Here is a 16,205-nt window from a genome sequence, read left to right as displayed (position 1 = left end):
GATGAACTTTGACCTTATTGACGTATGGAGACATGCAAATCCCACGACCAGAGCATGCACCTGCCACTCAGTAAGTCATAATACTATGTCCAGGATTGATTATATACTTGTTTCCAGGGTCCTCTCCATGTTGGCTGACGGCATCTCTGAGGTCAGCCTCTCCTGATAGGCTTTGGCATCTAAACCCTCACTGGCTATCCCTTCTATCGGACCATGATTCCATTGCTAGGGAGCTGCTTTTCTTTTTCGAAAAGACACAGAGACCTTATGCCCTTGACACACACTGGGACGATTTTAAAAATCATGCTCGTAGGATCTTGTCCTCCAGAATAAATAGGCTAAAACGAGAGTCTAACACTATACCCCAACTCACGTCTGACAAACTACGGGACTTAGAGGTGGCCTACAGTTCCAACCCATCCTGTGAAAACTTGGACAAAGTGAAACTGCAGACACGCCTAGTCACACAACTACACATAGAGAAGGCAAAACAATGTGTCTTTTTTTGTAAACAGAGGGTATACGAACAGGGAGAGAGGGCTGGGAGACTGCTGGCGTACTTGGCCCACATGGACAAGAAGCCCCCAGTCGTGGTGTCGCTTGCGGACCCAGACGGACGTAAAATAACAGACCCGGGACAAGTGGCGGCCCGATTTAGACAATTTTATGACAATCTATACAAATCTCAGTGCACATACACTCAAAGGGAGATCCATTCATACTTATCTTCCATACAGTTCCCCCATCTGCACCAAGAGTAAGTTGAGCTTCTGGACACACCTATTACTGAACATGAAATTACAGAAGCAATAGCACAGCTAGCCAAATATAAAGCCCCGGGGATGGACGGACTACCTCTGGAATTTTATGTAACATATATAGCTATCTTGGTCCCAAGGCTGAAAGAATTATACCAATCCATTTTTGATCGGAACTCACTCCCTGAATCTATGCAAGAAGCCCAAATTATAGTCCTCCCCAAACCGGGAAAAGACCCGCACTTCCCTGAGTCCTACAGGCCGATATCACTCCTGCAGGTAGATATCAAAATCTTAGCTAAAATTCTGGCCTCTAGGTTAAACACCGCTATCTTAACATTAATTCACACGGACCAAACAGGATTTATACAAGGGAAAAACACAGCCATGAATATCAGGCGACTCTTTATGAATATTCAAGCCCGTCATGATAACTCAGGAACGAGGGTGGTGGTGGCGTTAGATACCGCTAAGGCTTTCGACTCCGTTGAGTGGCCACATTTGTGGGAATGTTTACATAATTACGGATTTGGGTCACGCTTCATTAAATGGGTACAGCTCCTATATCAGACACCCAAAGCGAGAATCTTTGTGAATGGCTGGCTCTCGGAGCAGTTTCCACTAGAGAGGGGTACCAGACAGGGATGTCCCCTCTCCCCTTTACTGTATGCGCTGGCAGCTGAACCGCTGCCCATTGCTATTAGAGTACACCCTGATATTCAGGGTCTGCGCCGAGTCCCCACAGTCGATAAAATAGGAATGTATGCCGACGACACCATACTATACCTTGCGGATCAGAGACCATCACTCCAGGCTGCTTTAAAACTTATCAAACAAATGGGGGGATACTCGGGTCTGCGTATAAACTGGGACAAGTCCCAGATTCTTCCAATAGATGTGTTCCCTCCTCCCCTCACGTCCCCTCCATTATCACTTGCCAGGGTATCCAAGATTAAATACTTGGGGGTGGAGGTGACTAGGGATCTGGTGGACTACACTCCTTTAAATATAGCTCCCTTGTTACTGAAAAGTAAAACGCAGATATGGTCTAGATTGCCTCTGGGAGTGATAGGCCATGTAAACTTAATTAAGATGATTATACTGCCCAAGATTTTATATCTGGTATGGCATGCCCCTCTATACATCCCCTTAAAACTCTTCAAGCAGATAGAAGCTATTTTAAACTCATTTGTCTGGGGGCAAAACAGACACAAACTAGCCTGGCAAACCTTAAAGAACCCCACAGACATGGGGGGCGTAGCCCTCCCGGATTTACAGGATTATTACCTAGCCTCACAACTTTCCCATATGTACCACTTTCACACGTCGGAAATGCTTGGTCTGTGAAAAACCGGGACACCCGACGTTTACACCAATTCAGGCTATCCTACGTGGGAAAAAAGCACCAGGCCCCACTGCGCGGTACAACTCGGGCATGTTGATGCATCACCAAAGAATATGGGACATTTCTCTTAAAAAGCAAAATGTGGGGAAATTTCATTCACACACCCCATTGTGGCTTAATAATATGATGCCGGAATTGGAAACGATTCCAGATTCAATAGTCTGGGCTAGGTACGGAATACTATATCTCCATCAGGTCATATCCACTTCCGGGCTTAAGCAATTTCAGACACTTAAGGAGGAGTTTTGCCTTCCATACCATCTAGCATTTAAATACTTGCAGCTCCGTCACGCGCTTAAAACCCAGTTTTAGCAGCAGGTAGATATCAAAATCTTAGCTAAAATTCTGGCCTCTAGGTTAAACACCGCTATCTTAACATTAATTCACACGGACCAAACAGGATTTATACAAGGGAAAAACACAGCCATGAATATCAGGCGACTCTTTATGAATATTCAAGCCCATCATGATAACTCAGGAACGAGGGTGGTGGTGGCGTTAGATACCGCTAAGGCTTTCGACTCCGTTGAGTGGCCACATTTGTGGGAATGTTTACATAATTACGGATTTGGGTCACACTTCATTAAATGGGTACAGCTCCTATATCAGACACCCAAAGTGAGAATCTTTGTGAATGGCTGGCTCTCGGAGCAGTTTCCACTAGAGAGGGGTACCAGACAGGGATGTCCCCTCTCCCCTTTACTGTATGCGCTGGCGGCTGAACCGCTGCCCATTGCTATTAGAGTACACCCTGATATTCAGGGTCTGCGCCGAGGCCCCACAGTCGATAAAATAGGAATGTATGCCGACGACACCATACTATACCTTGCGGATCAGAGACCATCACTCCAGGCTGGTTTAAAACTTATCAAACAAATGGGGGGATACTCGGGTCTGCGTGAAACTTCCGGGCTTAAGCAATTTCAGACACTTAAGGAGGAGTTTTGCCATCCATACCATCTAGCATTTAAATACTTGCAGCTCCGTCACGAGCTTAAAACCCAGTTACCGAGTTTGGATCTAGAAATGGAGCCTCCCCCTGTGTTGTGTATAATTCTAGGAGATGACCCCTCAAAGCTGATATCACTCCTGTACTACACAATTAGACAAAGGGGAGTAGCAGTTGTGTCACACAAAGCTAAGATGCAATGGGAACAAGATATAGGACCTATAGATGACGCTGACTGGAACGAGATCTTAGAAGGAACCAAGACAGTATCTCCCAAGCTGTCAGATAGACTGACACAAATATATATTGTTCATAAAGCCTATCTGACACCGTTGAGATTGGCGAAGTTCCAGCACACGCCGGATCCGACGTGTCGCTTGTGCAGAGCTGATCCAGGTTCATTTTACCATCTCATATGGAGCTGCCCTCCTGTCCAGACATTTTGGGCACAGGTTATCCGTTTCCTCCATGACAATATGGGGTCCCCTGTGGTGCTGGACCCTAAGTTATGTATATTGGGGTTACTGCCAGATGTAGAGGTGGATAAGTATCACACAACATTCATCTCTGAAACTCTATTTTTGGCGCGTAAAGTGATAGCTCAGAGATGGATACAGAATGTACCCCCTACAATGCAGATGTGGAAAAAAGCAATAAACGATACCCTACCATTCAAGAAACTGATCTATGCACACAGGGGATCTTTGCAAAAGTATTCTAAGATATGGGACAGATGGTTGGAGGATGGGGAGACCTGTGTTTAGTTGGGTCATAACCGGTGAGGTGCTTCTCTGCATCTGGGGCACAATTTGTTTACAAGTTGGATTGATGGACTAATTGATTCACTACACCTACGGATATAAGAATACACATCCTACAAAACTTTTGCTTATTAAATTTTGCTGTCATGTTATGTACTTGACTTTCCTTGCATTTGTTTACCCAAATGGCTTGTAAAATGTATTTTATATCAATAAAGTTGTTTTTTTCCAAGTAAAAAAAAAAAAATTCTTCATTGTTTTCAAAGTGCAAATATTTCATTACCAGGCAAAATTTGTACTCTGACATGACCAAGCCAAAGAATAGAGTGGCAAGTAATTTATTGGTTGTCCAATACCACTTCTGCAGGGGTTTCCCCACCGCTCCCTGAAGAATTATTAGGCCCAGAAATTTCCATATGTCCTCTTTGGTCACTTGTTCCTACTTCTTGAAAACTTCCGATGCGTAGCAGCTTGTTGCTCTTGGTACCGGTTTGTCCGCGTAGCTATTTTTTCAATAAGCTCATTGGTCAAAAATAGTTGTAGGTATGCCAAGGGGTTGTCATCTTCAACATCCACTTTCATACCAGGTGCTCCAGTAAATCTTGGGGGCGCTGCGTGATCCGTACCACAGTCAAGAGAGTACCAAGTCCACACATCACTGAGCTCAGTCGCAGGTGCGTCGCTGAAATCACTTTGTGTCTGATGATGAATTTTCCCACGCTTCGCTATCACTCAATTCTGCAAGTCATTCTGTAACGCTATTGCTGTTTTCCAGCAGGTCATAAACTGCTTTTGATGTAGAGGCACACTTTTTGGATGCCATGGTCGTTCTCCAGTTTCCAGGCAGAAAGAACAGTAAAACTGCAGGCAAGGGCACTGGATAAAGCACTGGGGGGAAAACTGAGGTCAAATGATTTGATACAGTAATGTAATCCAATAAGATTACAATGTATTTTGTATGTTGTGATTTATACAATTTGAATCTGCCGCCGGTTCCAACCCCCTGCACCGTGACGCTCGCAGGGAAGGGAAGCCGAGTACATCACGGGTTCGTGGGGACAAGGTAAGTCACCTCTTCCAGGATCCAGCGATGCAGTCCCGAGTGTGGCTCGGGGTTACCGCTAATGGTACTGAAATGTCACTCCGAGCCACACTCGGGAATACCGCCAAAGAGGTTAAAGTAAAACTATAGGCAAAACTTTTCTTTCATTTTGGATAGAGCAAGGGAAGGTTATAACCTGTTAGATTTCCTTTCACTTCCTGTCCCATAGCCAAACAGGAAGTGAGAGGAATTCCCTGCAAATTAAGGGAATTCCTTGGGAACCCCCAGGTCATTAGAACAAGTGTCCCCATTGGAAGATTTCCCCTCTATTACTTTTCTGGGGAAAACCCAAAATTTGAAATTTTCTTTTACTTTCACTTTCAATGATAATGGTAAACAGAACAAATAGAGGGGGCGAATCCCCTTAATGGGGGCACAGACAGCAATAAAAACCGAAAGGCGCTCTAATCCCTCTCCACTCTATCCAAAAATTAAAAAAAAAAGTTTTGCTTTTAGTTATACTTTAAGATGGCTTGTGATTGCTCACTGTCACCAGTAGATATCACTGGTATCACTAGTCATAGTATGAGATTTCACAAACAAAACTTAGTTATGAATATTTATATTTTCTTCAGCATATCTAGTAGGAGGTTTATGTCGCTGGTGCATGCTGTGGGAAGATATAAACATTTGGGACAGGCCATGTGCTCGTTCTCTTTCCCTGGGCTAAGTTCTAGGGAGATGCTGCTGAATGGAGCTCTGCTGTTAGGCCCAATAGCCTGGTTTAGGGCCTAACTTGCTGGTCTGCAGGAAACTGTCCCAAAAAGAACATTCTGCGAAGGCCCTTTACTGGAGAGCCAGGAAGAAGGCTGGCCTCACTGGAGGACACACTGAAATTTGGGAATTTGCTTGCAGTGTTGCTGGGTTGGCGTAAAGGTTCTGGCACAGAAGCTGGACATTGATCTGGAGAGTCTGTAGTTGATTTGCTATGGTATCTGGGACCCCTGACCCTCACCTCCTTAACCATTCTTCAAAAAAAAACTTTAAAAAGACAAAAAGTGACCGGCGCCTACTATCTTTCCTCTATCCTCCCAATTTAGCCATGGGCTGAACATGCCATGAAGACATGGGGTGAAAATGCTAGCCTGTGCCTGCCTCTGGAGGTCCTATATATTTTTTCCTGTAGCCATCTACCAGTATATAAATAATTTATAATTTAACTGCATCTTTACTTTTTTTGACAATAGACAAATATCATGGATGAAAAAAATAGCACAATCTATATCCAATTATCTCGTTCTATAAAATAGTTTATTTAGTATTAGGATATCTGACAACTCCTAGACAAATTGTGTTCCGTACTGCCGATCCATTATTCTTCTTTCCACAGCACTGAAAAAAAAAAAAAAATATATATATATATATATATATATATATATATATATATATATATTGTATATATAGTTGTGCTCATAAGTTTACATACCCTGGCAGAATTTATGGTTTCTTGGCCATTTTTCAGAGAATATGAATAACACAAAAACTTTTCTTTCACTCATGGTTAGGGTTTAGCTGAAGCCATTTTTTTTGTCAATCAACTGTATTTACTCTTCTTAAATCATAATGGCAACAGAAACTACCCAAATGACCCTGATCAAAAGTTTACATACCCTGGTGATTTTGGCACCTGATAACATGCACACAAGTTGACACAAAGGAGTTTAAATGGCAATTAAAGGTAACCACTCTCGCCTGTAATCTGTTTGCTTGTAATATATAATATAATATATATAAAAAGATATCCAAGGAATTGAGAATGCCAATCAGCAGTGTTCAAATTCTAATCAAGAAGTGGAAAATGAGAGGTTCTGTGGAAACCAAACCACGGTCAGGTAGACCAACTAGCATTTCAGCCACAACTGCCAGGAAAATTGTTTGGGATGCAAAGAAAACCCACAAATAACTTCAGGTGAAATACAGGACTCCATGAAAACATGTGGTGTGGCTGTTTCAAGATGCACAAGGAGGCACTTGAAGAAAGGCTGCATGGTCGAGTCGCCAGAAGAAAGCCATTGTTACGCAAATGCCACAAAGTACCCTGCTTACAATACGCCAAACAGCACAGAGACAAGCCTCAAACCTTCTGGCACAAAGTCACTTGGAGTGATGAGACCAAAATTGAGCTTTTTGGCTACAACCATAAACGTTTCATTTGGAGAGGAGTCAACAAGACCTATGATGAAAGATACGAAGGTGGATCGCTGATGTTTTGGGGATGTGTGAGCTACACTGGCAAAGGAAATTTGGTCAAACTTGTTGGCAAAATGAATGCAGTATGTTATCAAAAAATACTGGAGGAACATTTGCATTCATCAGACAGGAAGCTGCGCATGGGACGTACTTGGACATTCCAACATGACAATGATCCAAAACAGAAGGCCAAGTCGACCTGTCATTGGCTACAGCAGAATAAAGTGAAGGTTCTGTAGTGGCCATCTCAGTCTCCTGACCTCAATATCATTGAGCCACTCTGGGGAGATCTCAAACGTGCAGTTCATGCAAGACAGCCCAAGAATTTACAGAAACTGGAGGCTTTTTGTCTCATCCACAAATACCACAAAAGACTTCATGCTGTCATTGATGTTAAAGGGGACAATACACTGTATTAAGAACTGAGGTATGTAAACTTTTGATCAGGGTCATTTGGGTAGTTTCTGTTGCCATTATGATTTAAAAAGAGTAAACACAGTTGATTTATAATAAATGGCTTCAGCTAAACACGAACAATGAGTGAAAGAAAAGTTTTTGTGTTATCATTCATATTCTCTGAAAAATGGCCAAGAAATCATAAATTCTGCCAGGGTATGTAAACTTATGAGCACAACTGTATATACAGTCGTATTCAAAAGTTTAGGAACCCCTGGCAATTTCCATGATTGTCATTTATAAATATTTGGGTGTTTGGATCAGCAATTTCATTTTGATCTATCAAATAACTGAAGGACACAGTAATATTTCAGTAGTGAAATGAGGTTTATTGGATTAACAGAAAATGCGCAATATGCATCAAAACGTAATTAGACAGGTGCATAAATTTGGGCACCCTTTTCATTTTGTTGATTTGAATACCTGTAACTACTTAGCACTGATTAATTGGAACAAACAATTGGTTTGGTGAGCTCATTAAGCCTTGAACTTTATAGACAGGTGCATCCAATCATGAGAAAAGGTATTTAAGGTGGCCAATTGCAAGTTGTTGTTCTCTTTGACTCTCCTCTGAAGAGTGGCACATGGGGGCCTCAAAACAACTCTCAAATTACCTGAAAACAAAGATTGTTCTACATTATGGTTTAGGGGAAGGCTCCAAAAAGATTATCGCAGAGATATAAGCTGTCAGTGTCCACTGTGAGGAACATAGTGAGGAAATGGAAGACCACAGACACAGTTCTTGTTAAGGCCAGAAGTGGCAGGCCACATAAAATATTGGAGAGGCAAAGGCGGAGGATGGTGAGAACAGTCAAAAACAGCCCACGGACCACCTCCAAAGACCTACAACATCAACTTGCTGCAGATGGTGTCACTGTGCATCCTTCAACAATTCAGAGCACTTTGCACAGGGAGAAGCTGTAAGGGAGAGTGATGCGAAAGAATCCTTTTCTGCACACACCCCACAAACGGAGTCACTTGAGGTATGCAAATGCACATTTGGACAAGCCAGCTTCATTTTGGAATAAGGTGCTGTGGACTGATGAAAAAAAGATTGAGTTATTTGGTCATAACAAGGGGCGTTATGCATGGCGGCAAAAGAACACAGCATTCCAAGAAAAACACTTGCTACCACAGTAAAATTTGGTGGAGGTTCCATTTCATCATGCTGTGGGGCTGTCTGGCCAGTGCCGGTACTGGGAATCTGGTTAAAGTTGAGGGTCGCATGGATTCCACTCAATATCAGCAGATTCTTGAGAATAATGTTGAGGAATCAGTCACAAAGTTGAAGTTAAGCCAGGGCTGGATATTTCAACAAGACAACGACCCAAAACACTGCTCAAAATCTACTCGGGCATTTATGCAGAGGAACAAGTACAATGTTCTGGAACGGCCATCCCAGTCCCCAGACCTGAATATCATTGAACATCTGTGAGGTGATTTGAAGCGGGTTGTCCATGCTCGGCAACCATCAAACCTAACTGAACTGGAGATGTTTTGTAAGGAGGAATGGTCCAAAATACATTCATCCAGAATCCAGACACTCATTACAGGCTATAGGAAGCGTCTAGAGGCTGTTATTTCTGCTAAAGGAGGCTCTACTAAATATTGATTTGATTTTTCTGTTTGGGGTGCCCAAATTTATGCACCTGTCTAATTTAGTTTTGATGCATATTGCGCATTTTCTGTTAATCCAATAAACCTCATTTCACTACTGAAATATTACTGTGTCCTTCAGTTTTTCGATAGATCAAAATGAAATTGCTGATCCAAACACCCAAATATTTATAATTGACAATCATGGAAATTATCAGGGGTTCCTAAACTTTTGCATAGGACTGTATCTATCTATCTATCTATCTATCTATCTATCTATCTATCTATCTATCTATCTATCTATCTATCTATCTATCTATCTATCTGTATTTATTTTCAAGTATTTACAAAATAATTGTCAACAAGTCGTAAATTCCGCAAAGCAAGAAGAAGTAATTATTCATGGATTCATGGTAATGATCTGAGATTAGCATTTTGTGGAGAGATTCTCGGCTCCTTTGAAAATGAGGTGTAATGGTATTGTTATTGAATTTTTTATCTTAAATGAAGTCAAATTATTGAAGATTTTGGTGCAACGCTTCGTAATGAGAATTTCTGATGATAGATTGACCCTGTAAAACAATCGAGCTGAGCAAGTTTGATGATATATTGGTGGGCTATATCTTCTGAATACTGTTTGCTTTTGATATATAGCCCCCAAGGAACCAGGAAAAAAGAAATCATATTACAGCATGAAACAGCAGTGTTTTCTTTGTCACATAATAAAGCTACATACTTAATATTAGTTGGAATCAGGTTTTTATAAAAATGAAAAGGCATAGCCACAAAAATACATGAAAACACAATTTTATCTGATATATTCTTTCAAATGTTCCAAGATTATGGTTTCAATTCAGCTAGTACAAATACATGAAATCAATTTTAATAATGAGCTTCCACAAGCCAGCCTTATAATGGGAGGACCTGATCCTTAAAGTGGTCTTCTCATTAACTATACAAGCCTTGTATGCTTTAGGCTTGTAAAGTTAATAAAAAGACCACTTTAAGGATCAGGTCCTCCCATTATCAGATTTTCGGGAAATGTGTGATGTCAGGCTGTTGGCGGAAAATCCAACCGTTTGTATGCTCCATCGGACAATTGTTGTCATTTTTTCCGCGGACAAATGTTGGATGGCAGGTTTTAAAATTTTCCACGGACAGATGTCTGTTGTCGGATTTTCAGAGCGTGTGTACACAAGTCTGATGGACAAAAGTCCAATGTACAAACACGCATGCTCGGAAGCAAGGACGAGCCAGAAGCGGTCGGTCTTGTAAACTAGCGTTCATAATGGAGAATTAACATTTGTGACGCTGCAAATTATGAAATCTCCAAATGCAGCGCACAATTCTCTTCTTCTTTAATGGGATAATAATGAAGCTGCTTTGCTGGTGATACTGATGAAGTTATTGCAAAAAAATTTTCAGAGGGTTTTTTTCTAGTGATATCAAGAATAATATTATTATTATTTTTTTTTTATTATTACCACAACACCATTATCCCGTAGTTTTTAGATTAAAGATACAACTATGTTGGTGTCCCTTGTTAATTTTACATTGTATTTTTTTAAATGTAACTGCCTACTCCTAAACTATCATTTGAAGTAAAACACATAGCCAAGTATTATTCTCCACAATTTTTTATTATATGAAATGAAAAGCGCAAATCAATACTCACCAAACTTCCACTAACACGAGCAGAAGGAGCCCAAAGGGTGGCGCTAAAGAGCTGAAAAAACAACGTAGTACGTCACTACGTTCGTGATTGTTGGCCAACAATTGTGTGCCATGTGTATGCAAGACAAGTTTGGGCCAATGCCCTTCGGACAAAAGTCCACGGTTTTGTTGGCCAACAATCTGATCATGTGTATGAGGCTTAACTGTTAGCATGTCACAAAATTTCCAACGCTTGTATAATTTAAAAAAAAAATCAGTTTTTTTAATTTAAGCAGCACTTGAGCACTGATCGAGTAGCCGTTCTCAGCCTGACATGATGATACAACAGGAAAAAGTGTGGGTGCAGCGCTGCTGTGAGTGAAGTCCCTAAGATAGTAGATAAGGAAAAAACTTTTTTTTTTTTGATTTTTCTTTTTTCCAAAATTTCAGAGGTGGTGAAAAAAGACTGAAAAATAAAAACCAAGGCAGAGTCCCAATATGAGAAATTGGGAAACTGAAAAGAAGAAGAAAATCAGAGTAATTAAATCCAATCTCCTAATGATGTGCTTTGATAAAATATCAAAAATAATTGCATACTGTGCTCAAACCAGTAAAAATTGAAAAATACATATATTGAATAATAAATAATAAAAACTTGCAAAAAATGTGCATGTGTGCACAAACATTAACTAAACACCATATACAGATAATAAAAGAAAAAAAAGGATAAAGAAAAGTCTCAAATACATATGGTGAAAAGAATCTGAGAAAAAAGACTAAGGCAAAGTCCAAAGGGTGAACTTAAAACGCTGAAGCACAGTCCCAAATTCAAATTCAGATATCCAAGTGGAGAAGGTTAGCCAGTAGGTTATCATACAGGTGTAAAACCAGAAGCCAAAGAAAGATCCCTCCTCCAGATAGTTTTACATCCAAGGTGAGGATGTAGTCTCCATACCAACCTGAATGACCACTAAAGCGGTCTCACCAAGCCCAGGGAATTCGGTCTTCCAAAAACCAGTATGGTGTCTGGAGCAGCTAGATCCATGTTACTCGAAGATATAAACAGAAATAGGCTCTAATAGTATAGTAATTAGGTAATTAAGTAAAAGTTTAATAAGCTTAAATGAATTGCACTTACAGGATAAATCTTCTAAATGCACAGTGTGCCAAAATAGCGGTGTCTCCTCAAGCTTCCTATGCTCGCTGCTTGCCCGTAACCATCGACCTCCGAAGAGGAAAACGTGATGATGTCAGTGTCACAGGCTCCACCCTACGCGTTTCATCACGATAGGACGTCATAAGGGGATTGGCTGCTGTCACAGAGCCAGGACCCCATGGAGAGAGGGAGAGCGCGTCTCCCCTGACAGAAATACGTGACTCAGGTAAGTAAAACGGGGGGGCTGGGGGGCTGGTAACTGCCAGGTGTTTTTTCACAGTAAGATGAAAAACACGAAGGTTTACAATCCTTTTTTTTTATCATCATTTGTGTAGTTTTTTTTCTATTTTTGTTTTTTTCATTGTCTGTTTTTAATTCCTGTTAAAAAACTGTAATAATGGGGCCTTTGATGCTGTGGTTTTTAGCACAAGAACAGGTCCAGGATAGGTGAAACCAGAAGGAGACTTAGGGCCAGTTCACACTTGGATTGCACTGGAACACACATGTTCGGACCCGTGCATTCCCATTCATTTCAATGGGCTACAAATCAAACCAGAATGCAGAAAAAGTAGTGCACACACTATTTTTAAAAACACACCACACCAAATTACGTAGTACTACAGTACCATGCGATTGGGTGCCTGTAAATCTACTGTGTTTGTGATTTGCATTTGGGGTGCCATTACCAATACATTGGCACCAACAGCAAATCGCAAAGGTAGTGCGTTCTAGCATGGTGTGGGGAATCGAGCATGGAATGTGTCTTTTCCACACCATGTTCTGCCATGAACCAGCCCTATTTTTTATTATTATTATTATTATACAGGATTTATATAGCGCCGACAGTTTACGCAGCGCTTTACAACAACATTAGGGCAGACAGTACAAGTACAATACAATTCAATACAGGAGGAATCAGAGGGCCCTGCTCGTTAGAGCTTACAATCTAGGAGGGAGGGTCAAGTTATACAAAAGGGTAATAGCTGTGGGGGATGAGCTAATGGAGAAAATAATGCAGTTGTTAGATGGAGGCAGGATAGGCTTCTCTGAAGAGGAAAGTCTTCAGGGATCGCCTAAAATGGATAAATTTGGAGACAGTCTGACAGATTGGGGTAGGGAATTCCAGAGGATGGGCGAGGCTCGGGAGAAGTCCTGGAGGCGGATATGGGAGGAGGTGATGAGGGAGCTAGAGAGCAGGAGATCTTGGGAGGAACGGAGATGACGTTTAGGTTGGTATTTTGAGACTAGGTTAGTGATGTAGCTGGGGGCAGAGTTGTGGATGGCTTTGTAACTTATTGTTAGTATTTTGAATTTAATTCGTTGGGCGAGTGGCAGCCAATGGAGGGATTGGCAGAGAGGGGTAGCAGACACTGATCGGTTTGTAAGGTGGATGAGTCTGGCAGCAGCATTCGTGATGGACTGAAGGGGGGATAGTCTATTTAAAGGTAAGCCAATGAGGAGAGAGTTGCAGTAGTCGAGGCGAGAGATAACCAGGGAGTGAATCAGGGGCTTTGTAGTTTCACTGGTTAGAAAGGGACGTAGTTTAGAGATGTTGCGGAGGTTGAGGCGGCAAGCTTTGGAAAGTGATTGGATGTGGGGCTGAAAGGAGAGTTCAGAATCTAGGATAACACCTAGCACCCTGACATGTGGGGACGGGTGGATGGTTTTGCCATTGCTCTTCACAGAGAAGTCAGGGGAAGAGGCACGTGGGGGAGGAAATATTATAAGCTTGGTTTTGGACAAGTTGAGTTTGAGGAAGTGGTGTGACATCCATACAGATATGTCGGTTAGTAAGTTAGTGATGCGTGAGGAGACTGATGGAGTGAGTTGAGGGGTGGAGAGATAGATTTGTGTGTCATCAGCATAGAAATGATATTGAAAGCCATGAGAGGCTATCAGCTGACCCAGGGAAGAGGTGTAGATTGAAAATAAAAGAGGTCCAAGAACAGAACCTTGGGGGACCCCGACAGAGAAGGGAAGAGGAGTGGAGGAAGTAGAATTGTAAGTGACACTGAAGGTGCGTTGGGATAGGTAGGATGAGAGCCACTGAAGAGCACAGTCACGGAGACCGATGGAGTGAAGTTTTTTGAGGAGGAGGGGGTGGTCAACCGTGTCAAAGGCAGCTGAAAGATCCAGAAGTAGGAGTACAGAATAGTGTCCGTTGGTTTTTGCAGTTAGTAGGTCATTTGTGAGTTTTAAAAGAGCAGTTTCTGTGGAGTGTTGAGGGCGAAATCCAGATTGAAGGGGATCAAGAAGGTTGTTTTTAATGAGGTGGTCACTCAGTTGGTTGTAAACCAGGCGTTCAAGGAGTTTAGAGGAAAAGGGGAGCAAGGAGATAGGGCGTAGGTTGTTAAGATTGGTAGGGTCCAAGGATGGTTTTTTGAGTATGGGAGTGACCAGTGCATGTTTTAGAGCATCGGGGAAGACGCCAGAGGTGAGGGAGAGATTGAAGATGTGGGTTAGAGAGTGTAGGATGGGGTCAGAGGGTGACCGTAGCATTTGAGAGGGAACAGGGTCCAGGGGACAGGTAGTTAGGTGGGCGATAGAAAGGAGTTTAGCAACTTCGTCTGGAGTAGTAGATTTGAATAGAGGTAGTGTCAGTTGTATCTGTTGACATGGGGTCTTAGCTGGGGGAGATACCTGTAGGGTGGAGATTTCATCACGGATTGTATCAATCTTGTTTTTGAAGTGATTAGCGATTTCCTGGGCAGTGAGTAAATCAGTGGGGGGAGGCGGTGGAGGACAAAGTAGAGAGTTGAAGGTAGAGAAGAGTTTACGGGGATTGGATGAGAAGGTATTAATAAGAGTTGTAAAATAGGTTTGCTTGGCAGTGTGGAGGAAAGAATAGTATTTTTGGAGGGCAGATTTGTATTGGTTGAAGTCTTTGAGAGACTTAGTCTTGTGCCACAGACGCTCAAGAGCGCGACTACGTTTTTTGAGAATTTTAGTGTCATCTGTTTGCCAGGGTTGTAGGGGTCGAGGCCTGATTCTGCGTGTAGTGAGGGGAGCGAGCTTGTCCAGGGTGGAGGACAGAGATTTATTGTAGATGGATATGGCTTGGTTGGGGCAGGACAGGGGGGAGATTTTGTCATAGAGGTGGTCAGTAGCAGAGTAGAGGAGAGAGGAGTTGAAGTTGCGAAAGTTTCTACGGGTGACGGTTAGGCGATTGGAGGGAAAGGTGGTGGAAGACAGGGGGAGAGAGAAACTAATAAGGTGGTGGTCGGAGAGAGGAAAAGGATTGTTTGAGAAGTTGCATGGAGTGCATAGGTAAGAGAATACAAGGTCAAGGGTGTTGCCATCAGAGTGAGTAGAAGCCTGTACCCATTGCTTCAGGTCAAATGAAGAGGTGGTAAAAAAAGTCCTGCGAGCCGCTTCTTTGGAGCGGGGAAGGAGCGGTGTATTCACCGCTCCTAAACCGCTCCTGCTCATTGGGTATTACCGCGGTATAGCCGCGCCGTACGAGCGGATTTAACCCTTTTTCAACCGCCAGCGGGGGTTAAAACCGAACCGCTAGCGGCCGAATACCGCTGCAAGAACGACGGTACAGCAGCGCTAAAAATAGCGCTGTTGTACCGCCGACGCCCCCACCGCCCCAGTGTGAAAGGGGCCTTAAAGTAGAACTAAATTGTACCTGAGCACCACAAACCGAAAAAAAGGTATATAATTCATTTTAAATATTCAAAGCAAACTTGTCCATCCATGTCCCCATGCTTTATTTTGTTGAGAAATCACTTTGAAAAGCACCCCTCTAGCTTTTCTAGCCACAGCCATCTTGAGTAAGGGCAGATGATTCATGTAGCATTTACTACCTGGAATCCATCTGCCCTTAGCTTAGGCATGCAGACAGGAGTGTGTACTTAGCTGAGAAAGCCCCTCCTCCAAATGAAAGTGGAAAAAAGCCCATGAAGACTCCTGGGATGTATGACATTACTTTGGCTAGAAACCAGGAAGCAACAGAGGAAATGTAAAATAAAAAGTTTAAAGAAAGTAAATATAATATAACTTCTTATCTATTTATTAATGCTAGCAGCATAAGAATTACAAATCGTTAATGCCAATTAAAAGAGTTTTGTTTTGCTTTAAAGTTCATTGCACCCTTAAAAATCACCTACATTTCCAACTGAGTTCAATGCATGTTTTTAAAATGTTGACATTTTGCCAAAATCTCCTAGTTTTCAC

The 16,205-nt window shown here is 42.1% G+C and overlaps 1 protein-coding gene across 1 annotated transcript in view; it reads right to left on the bottom strand.

Annotated features, from left to right (window-relative positions):
- MALRD1 (MAM and LDL receptor class A domain containing 1) overlaps window positions 1-16,205 on the bottom strand; it is a 737,846-nt gene that overhangs the window by 351,632 nt on the left and 370,009 nt on the right. The gene's annotated exons all lie outside the window — the stretch shown is intronic.

The sequence above is a fragment of the Aquarana catesbeiana genome, linkage group LG05, assembly GCF_042186555.1.
Source record: "Aquarana catesbeiana isolate 2022-GZ linkage group LG05, ASM4218655v1, whole genome shotgun sequence".
NCBI classification, from domain to species: Eukaryota; Metazoa; Chordata; class Amphibia; order Anura; family Ranidae; genus Aquarana; species Aquarana catesbeiana.
Note: the sequence above shows the minus strand (reverse complement) of the source record. Positions and strands in the feature narration are given on the sequence as shown.